The 12094-nt window shown below is 46.4% G+C and overlaps 1 protein-coding gene across 1 annotated transcript in view; it reads right to left on the reverse strand.

The window, feature by feature from the left end:
* Nucleotides 1-12094, reverse strand: part of NUAK1 (NUAK family kinase 1) — a 75740-nt gene that overhangs the window by 43982 nt on the left and 19664 nt on the right. The gene's annotated exons all lie outside the window — the stretch shown is intronic.

The raw sequence follows: 12094 nt of genomic DNA on the forward strand, positions 1-12094 counted from the left end.
CAGTAACTTAATCAGATTGGCTCTAAGGGGGCCAAAAACTACTTCAGGAAGGGAGTATCCACGGGTAACAAAGAAGCCCACCAATCAATTTGCTGCCGGATCAGAAAGCCTGCCTAGTTCCCTTCCAGGCTGGTCCTCTTGTGACCGCAACTCTCACCTGTGGAGGTCAGGTAAACTTTCCTAGGGGAAAGCCAGCTAAACCATCCTTCTGGATTATAAAGGCATACAGTCATCTGGAGCAAAGAAAGTCCTCATTATCAGCAGCCCACGGCCACACCCTGCCTATCACACAGTCAACCCCAGCCAGCCTCAGCAGGAATATATTCACTTTTAGGAGCACGTGCTACTTCTGACTTGTACCAGCTCTCCACCAAGCACTACAAACAAAAACATTTCTAAAATGCATCAGTCCATCTATGACTCAACAAGAACTGGGTAGCTGTTATGACTGTTTTCGCTATGTATTGACCTCCTGAAAGACAGGTTATGTCTGACTAGCAGCTCCTGGGATTTCTCCTTTGCAGTCCTTACCCCAGTTGTGATTAAATCAGCATTTGTGTCTTTACTTGACTCTACACTGGTAGGGATCTTATTCACTGCTTTATTTAACTTCCAGTCCTTAACACCATGCTTGGCATACGGTAGACCCGAGAAAACATTTAGTGTAGGCAGGTAGGCAGGTAGATAAAAAACGAAGGAAAGAGGAAGGGAAGGAGGAAAGGAGGGAAGCTAGAGGGAGGGGAGGGTTGCTGTTATTAATTGATGCAAGCTCAGGCCAGAGAGGTGGTAGCAGAACTGGGGGAAAAAAAGGGGGAACCACCCCAGTTAAATAATACTGCCACGACAAGCATAATAGTAAGAAGATTAAGAATTCCTTTAACATCTATCTACACAGGCAATAGAGGAATAGATAAACAAATATAAAACACAGGAGGCCCTGCTGTAAACCCAGGGGCAGGCTCCACCTCCCTTCGACCCTGGGTGGACCCATGGCTGGATAGAAGGAGGCTGCATGGAGATGAATGAGCCTTCCAGCTTAAAGGCCCCTTTTCAGCAGAGAGCCAGACTCAGAGCTACCCCAAGTCCTCACGACAGCCCCATTCAGTATAGGGCAAGAAAAACTTCCCTTCGCTTACGTCAAACGTAAAGATATGACTGGATGGCTTTATTTTATCTGAGGAAGGGCTGTAATCCTGGGACCTTGTTCTGGGAGGAAGCAGACAGTGAACACACACAGGCTGTGGAGGGTGTGGGTGGCTGCTGGAACAACTCCTACATTCCTCCATAAGCTAAAGATGGCCGAGGGTAGAAACCACCCCTTTGATTATGCAGCAAGCTGAACTTGGCCTCAAGGAGGCTCTATTGTCAAGTTACAATAGGCATAAATTCTTCACCATGCAGGGTCAGAGGAGGGTAGCAACATTCTAAAGGGTAAAAAAATAAGCCCACTTGCTGATTCCCCCTAACAGTCCAGCGAGGCGGAGGGTCCCATGGTGCAATCGCCAGGGGATGCTTTCAGCTGGGTGTGAAAAGGAAAGGGCCCACATTCTCATCAAGCCTTGCTCAGCACTGAGGAAACTAAAAGGGCTCCATAAATGTTAATAAGCATAGTGGCTGTCTCTCCACAAAAATTTTCCCTTTTCCTACAATGATTTTTCCACTGAAAATGTAAAAGAGGGTGCATTCTGCTCCCGTTTCAAAGGGGTGACAAAGTCAGGAGGAGACAAATGCTAGAAATCACTCTCATCTGTGCACCTGCCAAGGCTGGAGGGAAGACATTCAGCTGTACTCCCAGAGTGGTGGCGGACCCATCCAAGGTTCAGACAGCCGGTTAATGACAAAACAAAAAAGCAATACTACTACTAATAATAATGGCCAGCATTCATTAGCCACTTAATATATGGAGCAGACACCGTGCTGAATGCTTTACATGCCAGGGATCTTTGCACCCTTCTCATTTAAGCCTCAGCTTCACACCACCCTCTTAGGGAGATCCTTCCTGATCCCTCTAGCTGACAAGGCCACACTTATGGCCACCTCCCTCTCTCTGTACCCTTCCCATTTTATCTTCTCTGGAGCATTTCACACCAACTACTTTATTAGCCATATATTCAGCCTGTTTTTGTAGGACCCAGGGAGCTAAGAATGATTGTCATATTGTTTGAGGGTTGTTAAGGAAAAAAAAAAAAGAAAAAGAAAATCTCTAAACGCAGCTCCTGCAAAAGTATCTGCTTCAGGAAGTTGAAGGATACACTGAGCCAGTGCACAGACAGTATTGCATAATGCTTAGGAACATGGCTTTAAGTCCAGGCTAAAACCACCCTCTAGCTGTGTGACCCTGGGCAGGTTACATAACCTCTCTGTGCACCAGTTTTCTCATGCATCTAGTAGAGAAATAATAGTACCTGCCTCAAAGGTCCTGGTGAGGATTACATGTCAGGTGCTCAAGAATACACCTGGGCCAGGGGGTAACTGCTAAATAAGTGTCAGTCTTTTTTAACCCAGAGTGAGTGTTCTGTAAGTAGAACCTTCCCTTCTTCCTTTCTTTTTCAGAGCAAACTTGAATTCCTCCTGGCTCCTCAAGAGACAGTGAGTGGAGGTCTTAGGGACATGTTTTCATAGTACATAAAGGACAAGAGCATCTCCATCCTGGGTCTTTACATTGCAACCCTCATCTGAAATCAGGAAGATCAGATCAGCTGGTCACACACCATTATCAGCAGGGCTCCTGAGTCCAAACCAGACAGGAAGATGAACATCTTGAACCCAAAAAGCAATCCCAGGAGCATTTCTCCACCCGCTCCCACACTGTCTCCTTTCACCATTCAGCTGAACAGGGCACAAATATGTTCCTACTTAAAATCAAAACCCAGCCTCAAGATATTCACACTTCAGCCTTTATGAAATTTGACTGTTCATCCACTTGTTCTTTTTGAAAACCTACCACGTACCAGGCTACACAGAAGGGAGCCAGCGCGACTGCTCCAGCCCTCAAGGTGGGAGGTGGGGTGGGGAGGGTACGGGCAATAAGCAAAACTCACACCAGTAATTACATAATTACCCTCATGGCCAGGGCTACCAAAGAAATGCACAGACATGCCCAGCATTGCAGAGGAAACCTCCTCTCCAGTTTTCCTCAATTCTCACATCTACAAAGAAACACAGAGGTAAGGAAGGGGCCCAGCAGGAAGAGATTACCAAATGTCTGAAATCACACACCCTCCACCCCCAAAAATCCCATTTGTTCCTGTACAAGTCAGAAAGCCTGAGAGGAGGAGGGAACTCAGGTGTTTGAGCCCGACTCACAGTACAGCCACATTCATAAATGTTCCCAAGTCTAGACAGCACCATGTGCCTTATAAAATGGTCTGCTTTTCAATAAGGCCACCCTATGGTTTAATGTTTAAACCTTCTGCAGCAGCAGGTTTGGTGGAGAACCTGTCAATCCCGCCCTGCAGTGTCTGCCTGTTTCAGAGGCAAACTCAGCCCAGCCAATTCTGTTACATGCAACAGGCACAGCCTCCTCTTGAGGGTTGGAGGTTTTTCCTTTTTTGAATAATCACCAAAAACCACCTGCTCTGTGGCCTGCTGGGCATCCTCTCCCACATTGGCTGCTGTGGGTGTTCAGAGCTTGGTGACCTAGGAAGGGCTGGGGGATGCAGAGTAGAAGAGTAAATGCTCAGACTGTCACTGGCTGGGTGACCTCAGGCAAGCCCAAACTTCCCAGGTCTCGGTTTCCTCACCTGTAAAATGGGGTGACAAAATCCTGTTTCTTGGGGTTGTTGTGAGGAGTGGAAACTAGGTAAGTAAAGGCCCCAGCACACAGTATTCACTGAATGGCAGTGATTATAAACCACACTTAAGAGGTAATGAGCCCACAGCAAATCATATCATAGGTCTCTTGGCTCCTCTCCACCCCCACACATATCCTCCCCTCCCCACATTTGCACAGTGGCAAAAGCAGGTTAAAATTAATATCTGGCCAGCCCCAGGGTGTCCTGGTGTCTTATGGAGAGGACGCCTGTGTAGTGTAGGACCAGCCTTGGGGGCGTGGCAGAGAGTCTGGGCAGGTTGTATGTCGTCGAGGCTCTAACCAAGAGAATCCCTGCCCTCCTCCTTTTGCAACCACCTCCCTGCATGCTCATTCATTGATATAAGCTGGACTTCAAGGAGTATTCTTGAAGTGCCTCTCAAATAGGAGTCACCCATGCATCTTGTAAAAGTGCAGATTCTGAATCCATAGGTCTGGGTATCCAGCCTGGGATTCTGCATTTCCAGCAAGGTCCCAGGTGATGCCAGCCCCAGGGACCACGCTTGGAGTAGCCAGGTCTTAGTGCTTTGTCTTTGACCCTCAACATTTTTAAATCAGTGGCAATATTCTTAATAATAGCAATAATTACTATTTCTTAGGTGTTAATCATGTGCCAGTGGACCTTATCTCATTTAAGCCTACCTACAATCCCATTTTACAGATGAGAACATTGAGGCCAGGAAAGATAAATATTTCCCAAAGTTACATAGCCTGTAAAAAAAAAAAAAAAGTGGAGCTAGAATTTGAGCCCAGAGGCTACTGATTTTTAAGGCTATGAATAAAGTTGGGATGAATAGAAAACATCACAGGGAACAGAATCTCCTGTAGGATCTGAAAGGGTCCCTAAAGCCTAGTGAGATGGACCCCCATCCAAGCAGATGAAGTTTTACAGGGTCATATGTGAGGTCCCAAAAGGAGGGACTGGAGGGCTGAGCAGCAGGGAAGAAACACAGTCATAAATATGGCATTAGCATCACTTAGTGAGAACAAGTTTGCATCCTAATCCCAGCAACAGGAGCTGGCAACTTCCCTGCCATTCACAAGGTGTGATCTCATACCCAGGCACGCTCCACGGGAGCTGCAGGGCACAAAGTCAGAGGCAGCTCAGGGGATCTCTCCTTACCTAGGAGCCCAGAGGCCACCTGCAGCAGGAGCAGGCAGCCAAGCCCAGCTGGAGGCTGTAAAGTGCTCCTGCTCTTGCCTGGGAGATGCACAGAGTGTGGGGCAAGGCACAGCCCCACCGAGGCCACACCAGTCCAAAGCTCCCAGGATCACCAAGTGGCTTTCACTCAAAAAGCCTCTGGCCGAGGACAGTCACCACGGTGATGCCACCCATCTTGCAAACAAAGCCCCTAATTAATTAAATGACCCCCGGCTCTTTATGGAGGGGCCTGGCCAACTCAGAACAACACCCCAGCAAGTTGCTGTGATGCAACGGGCCCGTGGGAACCAAGCCAGCTCTGCCTGGGGGCCCATGGGCCTCTTCTTCCCTTCCTCTTTAGCCTGTTGGTTCATGTCCTACATGAATGTATTTCAGAAAGAAATGGATTGGAAGCCAAGAGTTGTATCAACAGGCTCTGAGGCGAGGCACTGAAGCCAGGGAGCATGGTATGTGTAGCTAGGAGCTTTTCCTTCAAAGAGTGGCATCCCCTCACTGGCCCTCATCAGCCCTTTAATCTTGTAAGAGGTTCTGAAAATTTAATCCTCTGTAACTTGGTTCTCAAACCTCTATTTCTCAAAATTGTACATAAAAGAGATGATGATTCCTGTGATGATATTGATTTCTCTCCTGCCATAAAAAATGCATTCTATTTTCAGAACATAAAAAACAAAGCAGATTCGTGCTTGACTGGGCCTGGGCCAGCTCAGGAGGACCTCAGGGCTGGGACATTTTTATCTACAGGGACAGTCATTCCTTGATCTCTAAGATTCACCCCCACCCCTCTCCCCTTCAAAGACTGAGCTAAGAATGTAATTGCAAGTGGTGATGCCACAAGGGAAGTGGAATTAATGACTAAGAAATTGTAGGCAGATTCACACTCCCTGTTGAGGTTTGTAAACATAAGATACAAACCGTGGCTGACCAGGCAAGAACCAAAGAAATAGCAAAAAGGCCACCGGAAAGTTCGTGCTGAGTGGGCATGCCAAAAGTGAGCCACAAACCCGCCTGAAAAGGACAGTCAGAGACTCTAGAGCACTATCTGTCCAAGGGTGGTGAGCAGATCACCTGCCTCCGATCCCCTGGTTAGGGGGAAAGGGGAAACTGATTGCTAAAATGCAGATTCCTGGGCCCACCCCAGAGCTAGTGAATGAAGGTGGCAGTGTTCAGGGTAGGGGGCAGACCTGGTATCAGCATTCTTTACAGCCTCCCAGGTGATTCTGCTGCACTCTGAGGTTTGAGAGCAGTCACCTTAAAGCAGAGTAAATGTGGCCCTGACGACACCTATTGTTCTGTAGCTTAAACAGGAAGCAGTTACATTACACACTAGATGACTGATGAAAATTAATGAACCTTCCATTTATACAGAGAGGAATTAAACACAGGCTTCCTTGAGGGGGCTCAGTGACTTGAATTAATTTACCCCTGGTAAATGGAAAGTTTGCTTCCAACGGGTATCTCCCTAGTCCCAGCCCAAGGAGGGCCTGTGGATGAAGTGAGGCCAGGGAATGTGGGTGTGGATGGGTTACTTCACAGTCTACACACACAACCCGGAGCACGAAAAAGCCTCTGGTAACACAAGAGACGCTAACACAGGCAATATCAGATTCAAAGAAAGACTGAAAATGCCAGGCCATTTAGCTGAGACTGGAGTTGCCAAGCAGCTGTTTATTTTTGGACTTTCACGTCTCTGAAGCCAAATGCAACACCAAATCAGAATTCTAAAGTGCAACTGTTTTTCTTCCAGGTTACAATTGCCCTGGGAAGGGAGAGAAAGGGCTGGGCCAGAGGGCTGAGGTTGCTTACAACTTGGACAGCCTCAACTGGTAGCATCTGATCACTCTGACACTGTTTATAACAAGGCTTGGATAAGCTTAAGGTTGTGCAACTTTTATTTATCAACCTCCAAACCCAGAAGAACCCGAGCCAGTACTGCTAAGAAATCCAGCATCTGCACCTTGGGCTTGTCATCAGCCACAGCAACCCAGCCAAGGCGACTCCTATAAGGAGAGGGACTCAGATAATCACGCCACCGGCTCAGTTTCCTCACCTGCAAATGAGGATGATGATGGTACCAACCTCACAAGGTTGCTGTGGCAACATGGCAGATTGTGTATATGATGGAAGGCAGAGAAGGCAAATAGTACCTACGGCAGAAGCCAAAATGAGCACTGTTATCATGAGTAGATGTTAGAGCTGTAAGGACTTAGAATGCTCTATGCCTATCTCCTCATGTTACAGATGGGGAAACTGAGTCCCAGGGAGGTTAAAGTACATACAGGCCCCAAGTTCATGAAGTTATCAGCAGCACTGGAATTGCAACAAGAGAGTCCTGATTCCCACTCCAGGAGGGATAAACACTCTGAGCAAGGGGTCCTTCCTAACCAAATACTAAGCCACAGTGAGCAGCAGGGCTGAAACTGCCACAAAAAAAATTCAACATTTACATGGGAGGCTGGCTCCAGTCACAGCCAAGTCCCCAGAACTGTTGCATCATTAATAAACCGAGATGGGAGTGGCAGATACTCTTCAGGGTGCTGACAAATCATGACTTGTGCTGCAGCTTGGTGCATTTCACCTCCATCTAATGTCTGTCCTCACATAGCTATGCCAGAGACGCTGTTTTCAGTTCAGTTCTATCCAAACTTTCCTCCAATTTCTGAAGACTGATTTAATAACACCCATGAATACGGATACTTGGGAAGTTTTCATCCTATTATTTCTTAATTCATTGCAAACACTGCTATTAAATGATAACGTCAGGCCACTACTGAATCACTAACCTTGGGGACAATGAGCTAGGAACACAAAGACCTAAGAAGCAAAATTAGTTTTCCAAAGGGAAAGGAAATTAGTCAGTTGAGTTTAGCTGATCCAGGTGAGCAGAACCAAAAAAACTTTTCTTCATTTCTTAATATGGTAAAATACAACAAGCAAAAAAGAGGCATGACTTTCTATCTTATTTTATATTTTAATCATGAATGGTTTTATAAATAAGTGAAAGAGAAGATTCTGCAGAAGTTATTTTTATCCAGACAGAATCTCTTCTGTTTAGAAAACTGATTTATAGCAATGTACAAGACCTATCGGATAGGGCGGGAGCAACTGTGCAGGCTGCAGTCCGTCCCCCAAAGCCTCTGGAGAGCACTCAGGAGCCCCCGAGGCCTCTCTCATTATCTCCTCACAAGCATCTTTTTCCTTCCAAGAGAAGCTCTCATTGTCCATTATTCCTAGAGTTAAAAGGCTGGTCCCTCCTCCCCAGCCCGTTGCAAGATCCATCGGGAGGCTTGTCATCTCCCTCATTAGTGCTCCACAAGCCTGCCTGCTGGGATGCTCTTGCTCATTGCAAATGCACAGCCCCAAGAAACCGCAGGCTGAGCTGAGGAGTGTGCTCAGCCCCAGACGAGCATTTCCTGCCGTCCCATCATGGGGATGAGCCTCGCCCAGTACTCAACTCTCAGTTCCTACCCTCAAGGAGGCTGGAGCAGGGGTCTGTGGTCATCTCGGAGACCCAAGTTGGGCCCTGGGTTGGGGAGTGTGCTCATGCCCCTAGACATGGCACCTGCCATTTTCTCTGCCAGGATCCTCCACATCCTGTCCTCGCCATTAACATTTTCGGTTGACCAACTCCTCTGCATCCATCTGCTGCAGACATGGCCCATCCCCTGCAATGACCCCTTTGCAGATATGGGTCCCCTTTTATAACCTCGCTCACCATTGGTCATCAGCTTCATTTGCACGAAAATCATTTCTGTTTTATGCACCACGGCATCTCGAGTACTAAGCATGTGCCTAATGTACAGTATATACAAAAAAGCTGTTGCTAAAATGGAGCCCAAGTATTAAGAAGGACCCTTGACAAACAGAAAACCATAGTGGGACATCTGATCATTCCAGCCAACCTAAACCCCAGCCATCTGCTGCTGAGCCTTCTTTTACTTGCTCACTTTTCAAATGTGGAATCCCTTCTTGTCCCAAAATCACTGAGCCTGAACTTCCTCATCTTCCAAATGGAGACAATAACAGTGCCCACTCCAGAGGGGTTGGGGGTGATTCACAATAAAAGCTAGCAGTCATAATAATTACCAGTTATCAAGCCCTCACTATGTGCCAGGCCCTCAGTACCTTTCTGTTAAACCTCTCAACCTCTCACTCATTAAATGGTCACAAAAACATTATTATTTCTGCCTTCTCAATGAATATAAACTGAGTCTGAGGGAAGTTAAGTAACGTGCCCTAAGGCACATAAATAAATAGGAGGTCTGGGTCTCCATACGCTGAAAGACCATACTCTTAACCTCTGAAGCACACTGACAAAGCAATCAGCACAGTGCCTGGCACATAGTAGGTGTTACATAAATATGAGCTGAATCAGAACCTCTGGACATGAAGGCTCCATCGAGGCCGCCCTGCCTTGTCCCCACCAGAAGTCCTTTTGTTAGCTAATATTTAAACCACTTCCATCTTCAAAAGCACATCTATCAATCAGTGTTCCTGCTGCTTTCTGTGGGACCGGGTGGGCAAAAGGCAGAATTGTATGGGAGGGGCTGGGAGGCATGTCCCTAAAACGATGTGAGAATGAGTCAATTCCACAGCAAGCAATTGTGGAAAATCTGTTCTGGATAAGGCATTGATCCAGTCCCAGAGAACATGACCTAGACCTACCCTTCAAGTTGCCTACCATCCTGCTGGAAAGGCCAGTAGACACAGGGGCTCCTCCCTGCCCAGCCCCTCCCTATTCACCCTCCTTTTGGGAGGAACACCCTGACTTCACTGTGAGGACTATTCCTACCCCCAAGATGCCTTTTGAAAGAGACCAAGATACTTCACCCTCTCCCATGCCAACAGGCAGGCACACGACTCTAGAGCTAGCCCTGGAGATGCTCTTTCTAAGGTTTCAAGAACGATCCCAGCAAAGTGTTCTTTTGGGAGCCCACAGACACATGATGTGTATGCACAGAGATGGGGCCTCTTGAGAAGTCATTCCATGCATGGCTCCCCCATTTCTATCCCTGTGTCTTTCTCACGCTCCTAAATAACTATCAATTCAAACCAGAAAACCGAGTCTCACTTTGCTCAGCTATTCATTTTCCCGTTTCCAAAAAAAGCCAAGGCAATGTTGCTGCTGCTTCTCTCTCATACTGCGTGCCTTACACTCAGTCATCTCCTCCATAAAATGGGCCTACTTCACTTGACCGGTACTAGTTGAAATGCAGTCTTCAGGACCCACATAGATGTCATTTTTATAATAATTTCGTCAAACACCACAAAAATGCAGTATCAAATTATTGTGGTGCTTCATCCCATTTCAGGGGAGGGATTCAGTAAGGATAACATTGACCTACTTTGCACAAAGGTGCAGGAAGTCCAGCTTCATTCTCTGCCAAATAATGTTCACACCTACAAACTATTTACCTGCCACTGTCCATGCTACATAATGACAGTCAGTATATAGCCTAACAAAAGGGAAGGTCATTCATTGTCAATGCCCCAGACATAGCAAGCAGAGACTGCAAGCCAGGAACTGCTGTGTTCCCCTCTGTGTCCTCAATATCTAGGAAAGGATCTGGCTCTATAGTAGTAGACTTCCAATAAATATTTGTTGAGCTTAATTTTATCAAAAATGATGACTATCATATGTCTTAATTTGTATAAGAATTATTCCTTTCTTACCTATCCACCCACTACCTGGCCCAATATCTACAAGTTGCTGAAGTCGGGCAATCTACCCAGATTCCACTCTGGTCCAGGTTGCCTCTGTACTTGTGGCTAAGACCACAAATCCATGGAGGCAATACCATGTTGTATGAATGGCCTCCCACCTATAGATACAATGTCATCCCACTTCATTTTATTGCCCCCATCACCACCCCATGAGATAAGCTAGAAATTTTGCAGGAGAGGAAAACAGAAACCATCAAGAACTCCCCAAGTTTCCACAGGTCACAAAGGCCCCACCCAAGTTTCAACCCAGGTACTTGGATCCAGTGGCCAATGCTGCTTCCACTGGACCACGCCTGTTTCCACATTTGTCAAATCTATGGAAATATGTGGTAAGGAAGAAAACACTCTTAGCCCTGGCATTGTGATGCTTCCTTTCTCTGGAATGTAAAGCCTTGGGGGAAACTAGCTCAGATAGCAGATTGCTCAAATGTCGTGGAAGGTCTGGTCGGGGAGCTAATCAGAACAATTTGAATGTGCGGCTAAGCAAGGACACTCCTTCCTGGATCAAGCGTTGCTTTGATGGCAATACTTTATAAGAACCATTCCCTTACAACAAAACTGTCAAATCCAGCAACCACAGGCCAGAAACATCCCTGCGGAACCCCGCCAAGCTGCTTTCTGATGTACTGTACACACAAATACCAATATTCCCCAGATGTTCTCCATGTAAAACATTTGGTTTGAGACACTGCTCTTCTTTCCCAAAAACTCTTACATTTGTTTAATGGACTCATACAGTTCAGCTAAAATATCCTGGAGCAGACATCTGAAGCCAGCCCGGCTCTAATGTGAGCATCCCATCTGCAGAAAAGACGAACAAGTAAATAAGACCATCCTTCCCAAGATTTATGCTCCTTGCATCTTTAAGCAGGTCATAAAATGTAAGCTATGTAAGGATAATAATGCAAGTTGCTTTCAAGTGTATTTCTGAGTCCATCTCAGTATTAATCTAAGACTGATGTTCCAACAGGGACTGGGTCTGGCATGCTAACAAGGGGACTAAATTCTACTTCTTACTCCCTCAAAAAAGAAATCTAAAAATCTGTCACTTGAGCAACATAGATGACTGAGATAAAGGTAGGTTTTTCCTGGTTTTAATTATCCAAATATAGCAATAGCTTCTTTATGACAAAACCACTATCTCTTAACCTGTAGTGTAAAACACAGGTAAGAGGTAGCAAAATAGGAAATGCACTTGACCTTGCGTCAAGAGACCCAGCTCAGCCACATCCTAACTGAGTGACCCCGACCAGCCCTATTTACTCCAAGGTGGCTCATCCTGTTACCCAGAAAACACGACTTCATGCTTGGAGCGCCATTCAGCCCTGAAGACTTTGGGGAATGGAAATAAGCCCTTAGAAATGCCACTCAAAGAAATGCCATGGATTCCATGCACGGCG

This window comes from Pan paniscus, chromosome 10, assembly GCF_029289425.2.
Source record: "Pan paniscus chromosome 10, NHGRI_mPanPan1-v2.0_pri, whole genome shotgun sequence".
In the NCBI taxonomy this organism is placed as follows: Eukaryota; Metazoa; Chordata; class Mammalia; order Primates; family Hominidae; genus Pan; species Pan paniscus.